This window comes from Gouania willdenowi, chromosome 3, assembly GCF_900634775.1.
Source record: "Gouania willdenowi chromosome 3, fGouWil2.1, whole genome shotgun sequence".
Lineage (NCBI taxonomy): Eukaryota > Metazoa > Chordata > Actinopteri > Blenniiformes > Gobiesocidae > Gouania > Gouania willdenowi.
This window is the reverse complement of record NC_041046.1, coordinates 25,394,653-25,415,759: the sequence shown is the minus strand read 5'-3', so window position 1 is coordinate 25,415,759 and position 21,107 is coordinate 25,394,653. Positions and strand designations below refer to the sequence as shown.

At 38.0% G+C, this 21,107-nt stretch overlaps 1 long non-coding RNA gene across 1 annotated transcript; it reads left to right on the top strand.

Moving 5' to 3' along the window:
- Nucleotides 1-8,392: 8,392 nt before the first annotated feature.
- Nucleotides 8,393-20,677, top strand: LOC114461338 (uncharacterized). Its single transcript, XR_003673826.1, has 3 exons — nt 8,393-8,459; nt 20,199-20,319; nt 20,399-20,677. It is a non-coding gene; the product is annotated as an uncharacterized LOC114461338 (long non-coding RNA).
- Nucleotides 20,678-21,107: the final 430 nt, after the last annotated feature.

Below are 21,107 nucleotides of genomic sequence, written 5' to 3'. Positions count from 1 at the left end.
CTATAATTGAAATTGGTGTGCTACACAAGAATCTAATGTCTCACTGGAGAACATCTCATGTAAAACATCCAATCTATGGTCAGAAGCTCTGCTAATGAATGGGCAGCTGAAATGTATGTGTAGTCTAGACAGAAAGTATTCTAATCTGCTGCTGAGTCAGTGGTGGGAGAATGGGCCACTGTGTAAATAGACATTACCATCTCACCAGCTTCATGCTCGCATCTCCCACACGGCACGGTGAAAGTCCTTCCTCTTACCTCCTCATCCTCACAGTTCCCTTGCTAACTCTCAGGTCTCAGCGTTCGGTGAATGATGATAATGACAGGACTAAAGTGTTTGGCTGTTATTCAGACTCGGTCTGCATTGGCAGAAAGCCTGCGTTGTTGGGTTTCATCCTCTGGGGTTTGTATTTCTGCAGTGAGATGGTCTTTACAGGTGAAAAGCAGGCAGCAGATTTCAGGGAGGTCCGTCAGTAAAACAAGTTGAGCGGAGACCTCTCTTCTGATCTGCTTCCCACCGGAGAGAATTTTAGCCTGCTTTGCAGCCTCGGGACATTTGACGTCGGAGAAATATTTTCATTACTGATTGTGAGAGCGTGTGTAGGTTAGAGGAAGGAAGGTGGGAGAGATGGAGCACCAGGGTGACATGTTCCTGAAAATGACATGGAAAAAATGCAGCGGCTCGATAACCCCCCCTCCCCCCCTCAACCCTTCATCTCTCATGTGCTTCTCTCCCTCATTGGAGAGTATTTTGATTTCATACCAAAGATATGGGGAGAAGGACTGGAATGCACTGAGTGCTCACGTCTGAGTGAAAGGCGCTATAATATTTTTGACACTAATCACAGAGTTCACATATTGGTTTGATTTCTGCAGATCAGCCTCCAATGGCCAAACACTCACCGGGTTAATCAATGTGTGAGTAGATTAGAGCTGGGCCCACCTGGGGCTTCAACATGGAGCCAAGTATGGTTCTGTGAAGGCGTTAGTATCCGAAATAAAGTACACTCTGAATCTGAAACCAACAGGTTGTTCCTTGTTTACTACAAGAGAAAAGAAGATAAGTGGGATGCGAAGTGAAGTGGGAGGAGTAGGTTATGTGCTGTGGATCAGTCTGACAGAGACACGGCTGGATGTACAACGTGTTAATGGGCTGGGAGTGAAGAGACTCCAGCTGGATCCACAGGAGAAGTGTGAGACCACTACGGTACCTCCCTGAATGTTAAGTACAGAGAATCCCTCTGAATCTTATCTGTAAAATAGCATAAAGTGAAAACCAACAGTGCAATAGAGAAAGAAGCAGGACAGGTGAGGGTCAGAGAGAAAATACACAACATCCAAGTCAAAAATCAGCACCTGGATTAGGGTAAAATAAGTTTTAATTTAACCTTATGTTATCTTGTTGTCGAATGGTATATATGTTTTCAATAGGGGTGGATCGATATCTAAAGTTCACTGGATGACATGTGACACTGAGCTTACAAAAACAATATGGGACCATTATTTTTTAAAGGGAAAAAATACACACACAAAAAAACATATAGCTGGAAAAACAGCCATGCTTATAATTGACTAACTCTGCATATACACTGGGTATGACACTTTCAACTCAGATGCATATAAAATAAAAGAATAACATAAATAAACCATTTTTTGCTATTTAAGATGCAAAAAGCGCCATAGAAAATAAAACACAAAAACTGACACTGACATCATGTCAGTCTAAAATTATAACCAAAAACACAACATTCTTTGAAAAAAATATTTGTAACTGTGCATGAACTTTGCATAACAAGTTGTGTTTTGTTTTTTTTACATAAAAGTAAAACAGTCTACACAGCCTAGATTTAAGATATATTCCCCAATTCATTTATAATTTTGTCTACATTGCTTTTTTATTATTATTCTTTTTTATGTATTGCACTGTTTTTATTATTCTGTTTTAAGTGTCAATGGGTGGCCTGAAAGGAGCTTTTAAATAAAATTAATTATTATTATGATTATTTTTATTATTATTATTATTATTATTATTATTATGATATGAACATGGTCATTTTTGACACTATTAGCGTATTTAGACATTGACAGTCTCCTGCAGTTACAAAGACACGCTCCTTTGATAAAGGCTTGCATCACCCCCTCGTGGTACCTCAATACTTTAAAATATCGCAACACCATGATACCAATCGACAACATATCTTGTGACGATTTAATATTGCAATATCTTTTCGCACGATATATTGTCCCATTAGTTATTAACAATATTCTGTTTTTGCAAACTTTCTGTTAGTGGTAGTGGTTTATCAACTGATTATTTTGGTCCATTTTCCACATGAAAAAATCCAGACATAATGACAAAAAAAATAAATTGATTTACACCTCCATCAACAAACATGTAAAAAAAAAAAATGCAACAACAAAAAAATAATTTAAACCATTCTGATTAAATGTTTGGACATGATTGTACATAAGACTAAAAGCGTGAAATGATTACGACCACTATAGTTGTAAAAAATACCTGTAAAAATGAGATGCTAATTAAAGCTGTAGAAAAGATTGGTCTGTTTTAACTTTGTCTTAGTGTAAAATCACCTGCAGTTTGTCGGTAATATTTCTAAACCACACAAAGTTCCTGAAGCTTTGTAGTTTGTATTAAAAATATATTGAATATAGCGCTAATACTTGAATTAAGCTCCAAATCCAAATTCACCAATACCGGCTTTTAGAGGTAAACTTTAAAGTAAAAACATTGGCTATTTTGAAACTTTTTTTGCACACATAAATGTCTGGAATATAGATCAAAACATTTAGGATTCTAAATCGTGGAAAATGACTGAACTAAAGCCAAGCAAAAAGCATTCTGATGACTAAATCAACGCAAAAATTTATTTTCTCAAATGTATTTTATTTTGCTGTGGTCCAAAGAAAAATCAGAAGCTGCCTAAAAACCAAGCGCTGGCCTGTGGTGGATGAGGCTCTGCAGCTGCCAGCTTGTGGGCTTATAAAAGCAGAGCAAAGCCAACAGTTCACAACATGTCATAAGAAAAACCTAATGAAAAATATACAGCATGGCAGCTGAGATCAGCCAGACAGAAGCAAAGATACACAGAGATTTAAATGTTTTTGTATAAGATAGACAGCTGTCATTCTAACTTATGTGATGTCAAACATTTTCATATGGAGTGTGGATGAGGATAAAACATATATTTTTGGTCAGAGTTTTTGGTAACATACATTGTTTTATTGAGTTTGTATCTGTTGAATTTGCAAATTCAGCAAAGAAAGGGACAAAACTTTGTGGCTCAAAGGGAATTAAACAGATATGTCATTGTTTTCATATAAATAAAAAAAAAATAAAAAAACACACACCTATTGCTCCACACATCCATCCATTGTATCACGGGTTTGCGTGGAGTTAGGACATAGTTTCAGAGACAGCAGGCAGGACTCACGCTCACATTATCAGTCCATGATTTATTGTTCACAAAACTCAAAGTAAACAAGATACAAAGTAAGGATAATCCCAGCCAGTGATTCTAAACCCTATTGGAAGTAGTGAACCCTGCAAACTTCATCAGTGCATTCCCAAACCATTCAGAATTGGAAAAAATAAATACATTATATCTTCAAAACATAGGGATATATTTAATTTGGACACACACACACACACACACTAAAGCCTACGTTACTAAATTATTATTTAAAATGTAACTTAACGAACCCCTGGCGTTCAATTGAACCCAGGTTAAGAACCACTAATCCAAGAGAAAAGGGAAAAACACCACAGCAGAGGATCAGGGGTAGACAATGACAATGGCTCAGCAAACATTCAGCAAAATATTGATTTTTTTAAAAAAAATTTTATTGCCTTATTACTTTTAGCAGGATTAAATCAAAAATACAAAACCAATTCTGACAAAATTTTAACCAATGTTGGACCTTACGAGATTGGAAGCCTCCAATAAATTTAGCAAGGAGACCGGCTCAATATTCTGATTCTGGATCAGTTTAAAAAAAAAAAAAAATTGAAAAATCACTATCTCTCATCATTGACGAAATTCTAAAACTTTTGTTCGTATTTGACCAATATTTATGACATTTTACTCCGTTGCAATCGCTTGGTTCCATAATTACCTCGCTGACGTTCATCCAGATCAGATTCAAAGTGCGTATTTCATTGCAATTTTCAGAAGTGTCCATATATTTGGATCTACTGTATTGTTATTAATGGGGATATAAATGTCATAACCCTTTAAAGTGTGAATGATCTTGGTGCTTTGATCAGGATCACTGATCCAGATAACAATGAATATCTGACATAGGCCACGGTTACATGATGTTTTTTAATTCGAAATTAGTTATTCCTAATTAAATCATTCGGAATTAAAGTGTTTACATGGAAATAGTTAATCCCGAACTGAGGTTTACATGGATGAACGGTTTATTCGGCTTTAGATAATTCCGCTTTAGTCCTGGGGGTTGGGAAGGCTCCGATTGGACAGGGAGCGAACATGATGTCTATGGGGAGAAACACACAACAAACCTTTTATTGTCAGCTATAACACAGATGACCACACATGAGAACTGTTTTCACTTTTATTTTGATGATAGTTTTGAAGCAGCAGCTCAACAGTAACATAGAGTTTCAGTTTGGACCGTGGAGTGGAAGGAGATAGGAGCTAATCACTGGTAAAAAGCCCAGTAAAACTCTGAAAAACAATCACCAGGAATACATATTAGCTCCCTGGTAAAGATAGTAGCTCTAACAACTGGTAAAATGATAAACTTGGTGATATTACAGCCTGTACATCCAGTACGGGGACGCATTTACTCTGCCTCCGGGTCCTAGTGCTAGCCTCCACTATCCACTCTTTTCATTATATCCATATCTTTTAATACTCTTAGTAAATAATCCAGGCTGGAGTCTGGGCCATCTTGGATTATGTCGTCACTGGCGCGTCATCTCCGCAAGTCGCGCAATCACACGATCCCAATCAACTTAAAATGGCTTTAACCAAGTTAAGTGTTTACAAAAAAAAAGGAATTACCTAATTCAGAATTAAAAATGGAATAAACCAGCCACCTAATTCGGAATTAACTTTAATTCAGAATTAAATTAGCATTAGGAATTATGTGTTTACAAGGTCAGGTTAAAGAGGAATGAACTTTTATTCCACTTTAACGAGGAATTAAAGCTCCCATGTAAACGTGGCCATTGAGGACTTTGGCACTTTGTGGGGGTTCGCGCTCTCTGAGTGCTCTTGTTGAGCATGCGCACTTGGGCGTGCTCCCTTGTTTTGAAGTGGTGTTTATGTAAAGCTGTGATTAACACCATTCAGGTGCTCCTGTTGGCGGAGTTGTGCAACCACGAGAGACTCAAACACTCAGACATTTTCCCTCTGCCGTAGTCCAGTCATCCATATTCACACAGCCGGTTGAGCCAACATGCTGAACTGCTGACCACCATTTATTCTCCCTGACTGTCTGCTGAAATGTGTCTCCACATAAAATACAGAACGCATGTGTGACAGACATAGAGACTACAGGGCTGAGGGAAAGATTCCAGGGTAACAATAAGGACCATGTTTCAAGATGTGGAGAAAAAGAAAGTAGGCGGTAGAAAGTAAGAAAGCCAGCTGTGGAAAAAAGAGCAAAAGGTGTGGATACATGGATGAAGGATGCGAGGACCTGCTTCAGTGGCCATGATCACTTCACTGCCAACATTCGGACAGTTTTCAGACAGTGTTGAGCATCTTATTAACCCTATCTCCTCTGGTCTAGACAGGAAGCCCAGTCCCAGGCCACATACAACCACTGCCCTTTGACAGCAGCTTCATGTTTGCCTGTTCTCCAAAGGAGCAGCAGCAGCTTGTTTATTCAACTCTGGTCATGGATGGGGATCGCTATCCAAACTCTATGGACGCCATTTCTCTCTGCTAATATTGACCCATGTACAGAATGAGTTCTTTACCAAAAAAAAAACGTCAGGCAGTGAGCAGAAACAAGAGGTCAGTGAAGGGCCACCGTTTAAAAGCAGCAAAAATCTAAAACACAAACATCAAGTAAAAAAAGAAAAAGAAGTTCTTTAAGATAAGATGTGACAGAGGTAGACTTTTGTGCATACACCATGTAGTAAAAATGGTTTCATATGTTGGTATGTGAGGAAATGTAACAGTGGTGCAATCTGTAACATTCCCACTCCCACCAGAAAATAGTTGTAAAACTGCTCAAGCTACTGATGTTTCCTTTGGACGCTATGATTCATAACAAGGCTCAGCTGGGTGTTTGAGTTGTTTTTAATTCAAACCTAGTTTATTAAATTATATATATTTAAGTAACATCTTGATGGTTGATCTTTCTACTTTTTTACTTAATGCAACGTGATAAGAAAAAAACAACAGTTAACTGTATGTATGTTGTACATCAGAGATATTATTAGCCAGGACCTTAAGGATTTGAGATAATGCAGGTCAGCCAATAGGGGGCATTTACGATACATAAATAGGTTTGCTTTTTTGTTTTGCAAATAAGTAGTAATATATTAAAATGGACTAAATAGGGCAACTTAAATTCTGGGAAAAGATGTAATCGTCCAGTTTAGTTGAATGAAGTTGGCTTCACTCTGAAAGGTTTCTCAATGATTGACTACCAATAATAAGTAGAGATTCATTCTTCAAACACTTCCTGCTGCGTTTTCTTTTTATTCTGGGATGGATCAACCAAACGTCTCCCATAATTTCCACCAGAAATGTTAAACAACATGTTAAAGCTAATAAGCAGATTGTTGGGAGGAAGCAGAGTACCTGGAAAATAGCCAGTCAAGCAAGGGAGAACATGCAAACTTTACACAGGAAGGTCATAGATGCTTCATTGTGATGCAGTAGTGCTAACCTCTATACTCTCTTTATTGTAAAATTAAAAGGCAGCACATTTAAATGTGTGCTTCTCTGTGCATTAAAGCTGCTGGACGTGAACATTTTGTATCAGATAAATCCATAGTGTCGGCCTTCGATCAATAAATCCATTAGAGTATTTGCTGGAGAAAAAAAATGTTAAAGGTTGAAATTGCCACTTGAAAGTTTGTTTTAACCTCCATGATAAACACTGATTGTCGATATATTTCCACATTGCATTGTGGGATGTGGAGTCTTGTAGTGTCTGTTATTTTTGGGTTTCTTCGCCAGACAAAGAGGACAGTGATTCCCTTGCCGCCATTTTTGTTCTAGTTTGTTCCCAGTATTCTCTGCAATATCGGAATGAAGTAAAAACACTTCAATGCAACCGTTTCCGTTACTCTACATCCCACAATGCAATGCGCAAAACTTGTGGAAAGATAGTGGAGCTCAAACCACACTCTTGAGCTGCAATTTTCAACCTTTTACACCTTTATTTTTCAAGTAAATGATCTTCGATCTATTAATCTATGTGGCCTACACTGTGGACTTTTCAGATAAAAAAATATATTGTGTCCAGCAGCTTTCATGGAATGTGTTTTTTCGACATTCACATTGAATTATTCTGAGAAGGTCAATGGAAAGACATTTAGAACATTAAAAAAAAATGTTTTCCTTTCATCTAAAAGGCTTTTTTGGGAACATAAATCTAGATTTAAGGTATATCTGAGTAATTTGATTACAGAAATAACAATTGCTGGCTGTCCATATGAATATGACATTGCATTACTTGGACACTTTGCTAATTACCTTTTAAAAGCCTGAAGGATTTTGTACCCAAGTCCTGGTCCTCAGCTGAACAAGCTTAACTGGTGGTAAAGACTTCCTCCTAGTAAAAATAAATATGATGTCAAACAGATGTAGGTTATTAGTAGTGTGTGTTTTAATTACTTGCCAGGAAGATTGGATCTGATTTCAAGAGGAGATACTCTGGAAAAGGCAAGCAGTGATCAGGAAAATAAATGTGAGCTCATAAAATGTCAGATCATCTTAACTTCATGGTTCAGAGCAGAGGTGGGACACAGACCCTGGAAGAGAGTACATTTGTGAATGTGTTTTTCTTGTGTGATATTCATATTTTTGGTCAATTTCTAAAAGTTTCTCTTGGTTTTACAGTGTCTTTTCAGAAAATCATAAAGACATCCGTGTCATTTTTACATTCCCATAGAAATAGTAACATTTGAACTGTTTACAACACTCCCATAACCTCGCTGCTCTGACAATGAGAGAAGAGCGTTCTCTCTTGATTAAACTACCACAGTCATGTGTTTACTTCAAGTTAAGTGGAGGTCACAAGTATTTTTTTTTTTCTTTCAATCCCCCCCTTCCCAATAAATCTCTTTCCAACCGGAGGAGAAACGACTTAGGGCCGAGGGAGAACAAGACCCCACGCTCGGTGGTCCTCTGCAGCCAGAGCACAGGAGAGCAGGAGCAACAAAAATAAACTCTCCCCTCTGGCACTGAGGGTGGGCGATGCCACTCTGCGACAGGGGATGGCGTGGCTCTGGTGAGTGTTATCAAACTGTCACTACCCCCATCCACAACCAGTACCCCCATCACTCCCCATCAATGTCCCTGTAGAGGGGGTCGGGTCAGGAGAACAGGGGGTGGGGTCGAAACAGAGCATTCCCAGCATTCTCAGCAAGTATAGCGCGGTGCAAGGTAGGAGCTAAAACACAGATTTACACGCACTCACAAGTGCATGGGCCTGTACACACACACACACACACACACACACACACTGACTTTAGTACGCATGCTCCAACTGCTGCAATAGTGCAGGCCACCACAGCGCACGTCACTGTTGTCAGATTGAACAAGACACAGAGCTAATCTAAACCAGCCCCAGGCACACACACACACACACACACACACACACACACACACACACACACACACACACACACACACACACACACACACACACACACACACACACACACACACACACACACACACACACACAGCAAAAGATTTTTATCCCTTACAATACATAATTGAATATATTTTTGAGCATCTGTGTATTTAAGTGAGAAAGAAAGCAAAAAATAGAGAAATCAGCACGGAAGAGAGAAATGGAGCTGGAGCAGCTGCTTAATGTCTGAGCGCAGCAGCTCTTAGTGGACTTGGCGTGCCTTGACAAAATCCATTTTGGGATAGAGCTGTGATTGCAATGATAGGCCTGGAATTATGATGCAGGCTCTACCCTGGCCAGGTTTGTTCACAGCTGGAGGATGCACTGATTCTGTGGTCATCCTGTTCCTCTGTTCTTTCTTCTACGCTCACCTGTAATAGAGGTTTGCTAATGACAAATACAGGGGTGGTTTGAGGTCGGCATTAACAAATAAATCTATCAAAATGCTGTCCATGTATGTAGTGATTTGCTGTCAAATCAAAGGCATTATAAGTAGCAGTTTCCATTAGCCTTGGAAATGCGCAAAATCTAAATAGCGAAAAAAAAACAACAAGGTAATGGAAATACCTGAATTTTGAAAAAACACTCAAATATCACCAAAACGTTTGTACGCTTTCATGAGGAGATATTTCAGACGTTTGGATATTGAAATCTGTTGCAAATACACGTCACGTACCTGGTCACATGACCACTTCTCTCAAGGAAAACATCATGCGGTACGTATAAACAAAAGTGGAGACCGGGTCATTTCTTTGCATTGCACTTTAAAATGATTACTGCCCAATTAGACGTGAAACAACAAAGGAATACAGAGTGTTATAAGGAGGTTCTGAGCATCTTTCTTCCTGCATCAAAGTCTCGCAGGACGATATTTTGCGTTAGTTACGAGGCTCCTGCCCTAAACAACCTTCAAAGGAAACACGTTCAAAGCACAATTATACTTTGTCGACATTTAGAAACATCGCTTTTGTTTTGTGATAATCTGTAATGGAAACCCAGCTAGTGATGATATTTTTGATAACATTTTTAAATATGTTGTTCCCAATCCGTTCCCATGATCTGTCACATGACGCTGGTCCTATGAACGTGACTCAAATAGAATTTAAACCAAATGTGCGTTTAGCACAAAGCTCCCCGAGCATGAATTAAAATACTCTGAGTAATCAAATCCTAAAATGTGGAGATGCTGAGATACATTTTTCCATTCCTCTGCATTCATCCATTCCTGATCTAATCTCCTCCCTCTTCTCTCAGCATTTGTTCGGAGGCGTAATTGATGGATGGCAGCACACACTAACATGATCTCTTTATCTTTCATATACACACATACAAAGACAACTAAAAGACATTACAGTGAAAGGCTGCGGAGGTCATGAAATGCTGTGGTTCATACCGCTGTGATTCATGTCTTTGTCGCTACTACTCTATGCACTTCTGTGTGGCACTCCCATCGCGATCGCATCCATCGGCAAACCTTTTAAAATGTGCTTTCTTGTGGTTTTGTTGACGTAGAGCGATACATAACCAGCTCTCAGCACTGGATCTAAGCTACGTACACCTAGCAGCACATGCATCTCATCCTTTTTGGACCAGGATCTGGGTGTTCCATAGTACAAGACTCTGTCCTCTTGTTTTGGCCTTCCCCAGCATGCTAAATGTTATCCTTTGGGCTCCTAATTACCTGTAATTTGTTCGTTGAAAGAATCCCCAGCTTGTCTGGACCAGAGATGTGTGTAACTTGAGAACGTCTGAGTGGGAGGCATGGGAGGAAGAGCAGAGGAGGCAGGGAGGACAGAACAAGTCAGGGGAAGTGGACAGATTAGGAGGGCAAGCTGTGCATGTTAAGGGGGAAGAGACGAGGTAATTAAAAAGTGAGGCCAGACAAACAGGAGCACACATTTCTTTACATGTATATAGCCAACAATGAAAATAGTTAATTCTCGTTTTATTTAATTAACAGTCTTTTACTTAATGTACGTTTGCTTTTTCTTTGTTTAGTGTTTATTCTTTTCATTTGTAATATTTCTTGAGCCTCTGTGATTCTGATTTCAAAGGCATTTTATGTGAATATGTTTAACTAACTATGCATGTGTAAATAGGGGGAAAAGTATACATATGAGGTTTTGTAAATACCAAATAGTAACGTTATGACTAAAGGGGAACTGTTTTGATTGTTCTTGAAATTTTGAAATTGCAAAAACATTTCGCAATGCTGTTCCATGATCTTTTGTTAAAACGTTACCACTGGGCATATCTGAGGCCACTTCATTTGTTAGTGCATGTCAAAAGCCTTCCACTTTAATTTAAATACAATGGTTTTGTCCACAGTGGAAATACACCACAAAAGCAAAAGTCATACTGATTATACTATATACTAAAATGACACATTCTACCAAACTGTATTAACAATCATTAAATTAAATAAACAATTCAATAACATTCTACCTAACAGAACAGTATAGAGCTACTTATCCTGGGCTGACTTAATATGTAAGACAGAATACATGTGAAACAGGTCACAAGTTAAACTGAATGATAAGCAACAAAAATGTCATTTTAATGTACAATATGATCAATCAATACCCCACACAGCTAGCCTGTTGAATGTATGTTTCCTATTGATCCTCGCGGAATCCTGTTTACCTCCGATATATGTTTACATGTAGTGTTTAGATAAAGGAATACAGAGCATAATCATTGCGTTTGTTTTCACTTCATTTATTTGTTGTTAATATTAGTTGTGGCAGGTTCGGAGTTTATTTTGCTGTGAGGTTAAAATTAAAGTCGGCTACAACTCCTGAATCATTGCACAGGATATTGGCTCTTTATGGTTTTCCTTAATTTCCTGTGGTGAGCGATGACCAACGCCTGCCAGCATGTGCCAGCTCTGCTGCCATTTCTTCTCCAAACAATCCACCGTGCCTCTTTTACAGCGTACAGGAACAAGTGGTGAGTTATCCGACGTGCGTGTTTTTTTCAAACGATCCTCCGTGCACGTGCAGGAGAGTTTTGTCACTAAAGCTGTGTAAAGCTCCAACCTTTCAGCAGCTTTAAGCCTCCAGCCTCCTGCGGTGGACAAGGTAAAGCTGCTCCGTTTGAGCCAACAGTTGATTACTATATAAGATTACGCTGCTCCTTTTCATTTAGGGTCACCGTCCTCATGTTTGACAGTTGGAATCACAAACAAATTGTGTCATTTCCTTCCCTTTGTAGCTTTCTTCATCTATACGTGCATAGGTGCGGGGTTTCGCTCTGATCTCCTTAGACAGCCAATAGATTCCCAGCCTTCAGGCAGCATGAATCTTTGCAACATTTTTGTATTTCAGATATATTGCGCTCTCGTGACTCATCATATTTTCTGTCATGCAGGATGTTGGTTGGGTTAGTGTGGGATTTTTTCTTCCTTTCTTTTGGTCAAGATGGCTACTTTTCTCCCAAATGTCAGCGCTGTAGTTATATGTTGTTGCTGTGACTGGTGCCAACAGCGTTGGGCCCATTGTAGAGCAGAGCTGGTTTACAGTTTACATCTAACTGTTTGCCTGTCCTTTATACGCCTCCTAACCCAGACCACCCAAGGAGAACAGGCCAGTGGTACTGGGCTTTCTCTGCACTGCTTTCCCAGCATCATAGTGTATTTGTGTCTTTCATAGCCTTTCTTTTTATGTCAAAGCACCGTGCTTTTGTTGTTTAAAACTCCACTTTTTTTTCCCCCCAGAGCCCAACATAATCCTATGAAATCCATCACAATGAAATTCTTGGTTGTGATTATTTGATATTGTTTTGTATAGAACATGCCTGACAGATATACAGTTTTTTAGGACTCTTTTGCTTGTTTGGCTGATTTTTAAGCTGTTGAATGTTTTCTATTGCACTTTTTGATCATGTAATGCACATTGAATTTCTTTGTGTATGAAATGCGCTATACAAACACATTTGCCTTGCCTTCACATAATTTCAATGCAAGGCTATGCTCCGTCTTTACATGACTCAAGGTGTTTTTAAAATATATTAATGTATTGAATTGAATGTATTGATTATTTCAAAGGGACAATGCACATTAATAAACAGACATAATGCTGTGAATGAGCCAGAGTTATGCAAAAGAGTCTAGTTTTCATCTGGTGTCCATGGCCAGATTTTAACAGACAACCTAGAATGTTCAAGGTATCAAATACAGAGAGAATACAACATGACCAAAGAGAACAAGTACGACCAGTAACAATAATAATGCAACACTGACGCAGGGCTAATTGTTGGTAAATGTGTGTTATATGAAGCTTGAATTGTTTCTTTCATTCAGGAAACTCTTGAAATCATCCCCCCGCAGTTCAAATAAAGGAGAATTGAAAGAAAGATGGTTATTAACCAAAGGACTTTAATTAAAGGACTTACTAAATATTTCCATTGTGTTGATTACATCTAGAAGTATTTTTGTTGTTGTTTAAACTTTGTTTTATACCTTGAGGAATTTTGTTTTCCTGTCATGCAAAAATAATAACAATTAACTGATATGAATCCATGTTGAGTAAAATCATTTACAGACATGACAGAGTGGACATGAAGAGTGTTCATTGTGTTCTGAATTGTTTTGCAGGGTTCAGTGCCATATGTGACTCTGGTCAGGATAAACCAGCATTAAAGATAAATAGATGGTAAGATCGAATTAATCAGAAAGGTTCGTCAGCACTGCCATGGCGACATCACATGCAACTCAAATCTATGACTCGTTGCACAATTGTGGGGAGAAAAAAAAAACCCTTCCGAGTGTATCAACATTTGGTAATTCTTAGAAATACTTTGCTGAGACTAACAAAAAACTGCAATAAAAAAATAGGTTTTGTATTTGTGATGTGTTGCATAATGAATCACTCTTGAAGGCATTAAATGACATTTGTTTAACTACAGAGACATCAGAAACACTAAACACATCCAAAAAGCAAACTAATAATTTCTACAAAATGTTGGATATTTGATTAATTTGTTGGTGGAGCAAAAAATTATATTTTGTTGGTAAAACTTTCAGGAAGTCCTTATTTCATTCACAATTCTGACCTGTTATGTAATGAGATACTTAAGTCTGTTTTCAGAAACATTGAGATTTTTTTTTTTTTAATACAATAAAAGAAAATCTATTGCATTTATTCAGTGTAACTTAAAATGACTAAAACAAAAAAAAAAAAACATAAATGTTGGGCCTGCACACACTCAAACATGAATTGGTGTGTTACGGAGTGTGAGAGTCACAGATCAGCCCTGACAAGCTGCCTGTGCCAGTGAAAGCAAAGATGTGTTGTTTTTGGACCGTTTATGTCTGACTGCGATACGAGCTGATGGGGAAGTGATGTCTAATGTGAGAGGTTGAACTAAAACTAAGGGAGAGTTATGTTCCTTTCATTTGGTTTTATTAGAAAAATGATAATTAGATTTATTTCATGCTGAATATGGACTTTTAAGCATTGGTTTTAATTTTTTCTGAATTATTTTTTAAAGAATGAATAATATTCATATATATATATATAGGCAAAAAGATCTGTGTGTGCGTGTGTGTATGAAAATGACTCAAAATACACAAAACTAAATATTTTTACAAAAAATACACAAAAGACAACAGAAATGCAAAAAACTACACTAAAAAAAGATACAAAATGACTCCAGAATCACACTACAAATGCAACAAAAAAACCAATAATTATACAAAACATGCAAAAATTACGTAAAACAAAAAATCAAACAATATTCATGCAGGAAGTACACAAAACAACAACAGAAATGCACAAAAAATATACAAAAAGGCTCCAAAAACACACAAAATGACTCCGAAAAAAACATACATTACACAAAAATACACCAAACGACAACAAAAATATGAAAATGACTGAAAATACACTAAACTAAATATTTATACAAAAAATACACTAAAATGACCACAGAAATGCACAAAACTACACAAAAAAACCCCCCAAAAATACGCAAAATGACTCCAGAATCGCACTACAATGGCAACAAAAAACAATTATACAAAAAATGCACAAAAAGAGAACAAAGATACAACAATACACAATGACGCCAAAAAACAACAAAAAAAATATAAAAATGAGTAAAAAAAACCCAACACATTCATCATATGCATGTCTCATAGAATTAAACCAGAGAAATTGCACACGCTATTTTACTTTGCACCTGCAAATATACCCCTTTATAATGCTACAGAGTATGTAGCATTATAACTCTACTTAAGCTCCCACTATATGAATACATACTTCCGACGGGCACTTTACTAGTATTTATAATGATGATGTGATACTGACTTTTACTGGATCACTAATGACTGTTTTGTGTCTGTTGTGCACATGTTCATGCGTTTATTTTTTTATATTCTGTCTCCTATTTAGGATGTTAATGACATCTCTACTTTGAACTTCTTTCGTGCAATATTCAGTGTTTTTGCAAATTAAACTAAATTTGCAGTTGGAAACTCAGTGGAGAGTTTTTTTTTTTCTTCTTTCTTTTGCTTCTCTGTCTTTTTTTGGCATAATTCCTGACTGGAGAGAATGAGCAAATAAAAAAAATGAACAGGGAAAAAAGGATGGGAGGGTTTTCTGAAAGCTTTTTGCCGTTTAGGGCGTCACAGCCAATCTAATCAGCCAACCAGTACTAAAGAGGGTATAGAGGATCTCCCTAATTACTCATTTGTTCTGTATCTCCCACCACTCAGCAGCACTAACCAGCCCCAGTCCCAGCCCCCGAGCTTTCCCAGCACAGACTAACTGGATGCACACACGCACAGGCCCACACAGTAGATGTTTACTCGTAATCATGGCATATAGTTACAATAATTTATATCCTCGTGTACATGACATGGAAAATACAAATCATTTTAGACTGGAGACCTTGAAGCAATGTTATATTGTTCTGGGAAAGTTCTTAGAATGTAAAAATACATCTAACAGACGCTGTAGTTTGTACAGAAATGGATGTGGGAATTCCTGCCAGACTTGTTTTTTGAAAAACAAAAAAGCTATTTTTTTTTTTTTTTTTTTTACTTTGTGAAATTGAGACACCTGAATAGTAGCAACTGTAGAAAACAACTTAATCATGGAGCGAAAACCGATTTCAAAATAAGAAAGATAAAATAATTTTCTTTCCTTAGCTTTCTTTTTACCTAAATCAATCATAGAACGTGCACATTTCTGTCATACACAAGATGAACGAAACTAATTGGATGATTTTTGTAGCACTGGAATGACCCTAGCTAGCTTGATTTAAAACTACACTAAATATCCAGGATAACACACACACACTCGCACTCGCACACACACACACGTGAGGCCGAGGTCGGGGCCTGCAGTATCTGGGTCACAGGGTTAACACAAGTCAATTACCAAAACAGTTTGGGAGGAGACGGGAAACACAATATTTACCACATGAGTGCCAGAGTGATGTACCACACAGAGTCACAGGTTGTTTCAACCTCAGACTTGTTCTTAATCCTTACATTCGTTTTTAAAACACCAACTCTCACCCATCAGAAGAGTCTGTGAAATAAGCAGCAATGTAATGCTTGATTCTTGTTGTTATTAAATAATATAAAAAATAAATATAATAAATAAGAACAGACTTTTACTCTATTCTGTTTACTTTATGCTAAAAACCATAGTATTATCCCTTAGTGGACACCACTTCAGCCAGTTTATGACATGAATGGGAAGTGTTGTGTTTTGGTGATTTTGTGGGTGGAATCACAGATTTGTTGGAGTGTGCAGATATTCATTGATCCATCCTGATTCCCACTAATCATGTTTAAGCTCACAGAACAGTGAAGCCACTCCCAGCTTTCTCAGGATACCAGAAAAAAAAATACCCTGACTAAGTTAGAAGTATTAACAACAACAAAAACAGATTTACCACTCATTAAAGACTCTATAGCTGTCCTACAGGTTTTTGAGCCTCGTCAGTTTCATGTCAGAAATGTCTTTTTGACTCCGAAAGGACAATGTTCGTACTCAGCTTTGATGTTTTGACTAAGTTGATAACTATAAATGTCCATGTATCCGACCTGTTTACGTTGAGGATGCTTGCTATGACCCTGGCGTGTGGCTGCGGGACACTGCGTGGGGTCTCCGTTTCCTGTTTATCACATCCTCCACGTGAATGTCAAACAGTTTACCTAACAAGGTACTCTCACTCTGTCTTCTTTCTGTCACTGACATACATGCTCACATACACACTTCTTTTTTTTCTCTTCTCCCAAGATACACGTATGTGTGATGTTCACTGTCCCACGCTCAGATGCAGCTCTTTTCAATCTCTCCATCACACACACACACACACACACACACACACACACACACACACACACACACACACACACACACACACACACACACACACACACACACACACACACACACACACACACACACACACACACACACACACACACACACACACACACACACACACACACACACACACACACACACACACACACACACACACACACACAAAATAAGAAATTATATAGTGTGAAAATCAACATATTAGACAATTCCGCTCTTTTTATTTCAAATCCAGTCATGCATTTAAATGTATTTATCATACACAGCATGAAGATGAGGAGAATCATTAGTTTGAAGTGATTTTTCTCCCATCTTATTTTTTATTGAGGAAAAATGTTGACATCGTTTCCTTTAGAACTGTTTTTTGCTCAAGTGCCCTTTTCTCTTTCTTTTGAATGCAAGTACCCACTTTGTCCAACTACCACATTTTGCTAGAATTCTGCGAAAAAAACCACTATAGAACATAATGATGGAATGAATGAGTGATAACACACATTTTAAAGAATCTCGTTTTGTAAATAAGAGGAATGAAACAATATTTAGTGCCTCCTGATTAGATTTCATTCTATAGTTTTTATCATTTCAACACTGACCCTTGCATCATGTGTGTTTTGGTGTCATTTTGTGTATTTTGTTGATGTTTTTGTGTTGTTTTAATTACTTAATATTTTTTTCTCTTGTTATGTGTTTTTTTTTTTTTTTTTTTTTTGTCGTTTTGTGAGTTGCTGGTAATATTTAGTATGATTATAATTTGTTACTAAAAATAAACATTAAGAAACCCCATATTTCTATGCTTTCTCTCTCAAGTACCCCCTGTAGTGCCATCGTGTATCCAAAGGGGTACACGTACCCCTATTTGAGAAACGCTGCTTTAGAAGAACAAAGCATAGGTTTAAAGCTGCGCTAGTGCACAACGGCTAGTCAATGCAAAGCTAAGCTTTAACCAATCATTCTATTTTTTCCTGTGTATCCTTCCTTTGTTCTTTAAATCACTATCAGTGCTGATTATTCATTATTAGCTACAACTGAACAATACCCAAAGTGTATAATCAATAGCTTGTTTTTCTTATTTCACATTTTCCACTAATTATTTTTAGAATAAGGTTGTTTTTTGTTGTGATAGAGACGTCGCCCCATTTAAAATCTTCCAACTGGTTCCCAACAAAATGTTAACGCTCAGAAATCTCTGATTTACTTTGCAAGGCTCCATTCCTGTTGGGTTTTGTTGACACATAAAACTGCTCTCGGAACCAAAAGAGTGTAATATGAGTAAGACGTTCTGAAAACTGCTTTTTAAAAAGTTGAACACAGAGAACAATTGTTCATATCATATGAAAATATCATTAGAATAGGTTTGATTTTACAGATCATCAAATTTAAAAACAAATCTTTCATGAAACCAGAGTAAATATTTTATTTCACTTCTAACAGCCAATAAAAACCATTGTCATTGTTTTTACTAGCACACGTTGAGAGGCCTTTATGGGAACAACGAGGGTCTTCCTGTCTTCGTTTCAGAGCTTTCTCCAAACTTAACTGTCTTGTAAAATCCTGCAAAAGCATCAGAAAGTAACACGAGAACCTGCATGTCAGAGAAATAGAGAGAGGCTGAAGGAAAGAGTGGGATGGAACAGAACTACGGTAGGTATGCATGTAAAAGACTGGAGGAGGCGGTGGTAATTTGCAGGCCCTGTTTTAGAGCTTTAGAGGATCTCCTATCTATCTGATATCCACCTTGGCTCCAAGGCCCTCAGTGGGTGGCTTAATGTGTCTGAGCAAAGCTGGATGTTTAAAGACTCTTACAAGTTTGTTAAAATAATCCTTTAAAAAAATCTCTTTTTGTTAATAGAACAGAAATAGTGATAATGAAAACAAAATATTGTTTAGTACTTATAGGTTTTTTGTTTACAACTTATAGTGCTTAGAATTTTAGGCTTTGACTTTGATATTTTTCTCATTAATATGTAATTATTTAGGGAATTATTCATTTCACAGTGAGATCAAAGCCAAATTTCATGACAAAATCACTTGAAAAGTTAAACATAAATTGAGATTCTTGCACCATCATATGTGCATATCTGCAATGTCATGGTACATTCCTAATTTTACAGTTTTTAATGTTGATGAGGAATAAATGAACAATGTTTTTAACATGACAACATAATCTGGCCAAGTTCTAAAAAACAAAGCAAATCAAAATTGCGGAACAATGCTGTGAACCAAATGTTAAGTGAAAACCAAGTAACGCTCTAGCAAGAAGCTTTTGTGCCTAAATCCAACTTATTTTTGACATAAAACAAACAAAATTGGAAAGGATGTACAGTATATTCTAATAGTTTCAAAAGAAGAAAACGAGAAATAATTCCAATTTGTGTTTTCCTCTTTGATTTCTCACTAAGCTTGAAAATAGCCCTTTTACAATCAAAGCACAGATTAAAAGGATTTTAATTACTCTTCCATTTGATTTCACATCAAAGAAACGGAGAAAATTCAAGCAAATCAGAGAGCAGATGAAAATGGACATGTGTGGGTGGTCTACAAAGACAAGATCGCACAGCAACAGCCATTGAGGTTCAACGCTGTGAGTGCAAGTGAACTGTTAAAGGCCGCAGGAGCAGCCTGAATGAAATCACAATATAGAAAAAAGTGCACACGCAGAGGGGGAAAACAGTTTCCCACTGAGACGTGCTGTGGTGCTGTGGATGGGTCCGACTGTTCCACCTCTACAAAGCAGGTCTTTCACATGGGGAAACATACATGGGATGGCTGACTCGCCTAATAAAGTTTCAATAGATTTAAATAGCTGAGCAACTGCAGCCAGGTCTGAGTGGAGCGAGGCAGAAGCCCTGAGTCATTGGAGTCTGCTGCTGCCGCCCACTGCTCTCACTGTGACCACCCAAATGTGTTTCCACATGAGCTGCTGGAGAAAAAAAATAACGCTCAATAATAAATGGCATTTTTTTTTCCCTCTCTCTCTCTCTCTCTGTCGCAGAAACCAGAAACAAGATGTCGAGCGCACACAAACAGATGCAACAACAAAAAATGGGCTGCCATCTTTTCTGCTTCCAGCAACAAAACACAAAGATGATGAAGATTGACAACTTCTCCTCTAGGTATGTATAGCACAGAGAAAACTATTTCTACATCTTGATCTGTGCGCTCTGATTTTTCTCCTCCTCATTTCTCTCACAGTCTCCATTGACAGGCTTCAATCTCTCAGCCTGTCTGTCTCTGTGGATTTCCTGTGGCCTCAGGGCTCCTCTGTATCCACCTCTCTCAAGGGACACACGCGCACACACACACACATTCACGCACACACACACACACACACACACTACACACACAAGCAGCCCACTGTCTCATGCTGCAGCAATGATAGGCATCTCCTGCGTGTCCACCACCATCACCACTTCCCTCTGGGGTCAGATTAGAAAAGATGCTGTTGTTTCACTGGATGTTTCTTCACCAAAGTTTGACCGCTATTTTTCTGTGTCAATGGACAGATGGAGACACAGAAGACCAAAATTAGAAAAGACAGACTATAGGAGAGAGGATCTGTCCTGTGAAAATATAGGATGGAGTGGGCAGAAGCTCTTGTATAGCTGCAGGGCTCCAGTGCCTGCAAATGGTTTCCAGATGGGTCCCATTTGCCCGGTCGTCTCCAGCACATGGACCACTCTCTTCATTCTAAGGATGTCCATGCACAGAGACAAGCTCTTAAATACACTCACATGCACACATGTATCAGAAAACATTGTGATGGGCATGTGAAGCTGGCGCCACTGAGGAGCGGCAGTCAACAATGTTCATGTCATAACAAAAGCTTGACCTTACGTGAGGGGTTTGAATCTTTGTGTTTGCGTGGTTTCTGTGCCTTTTTCCACCCAAAGACGAGTCTAAT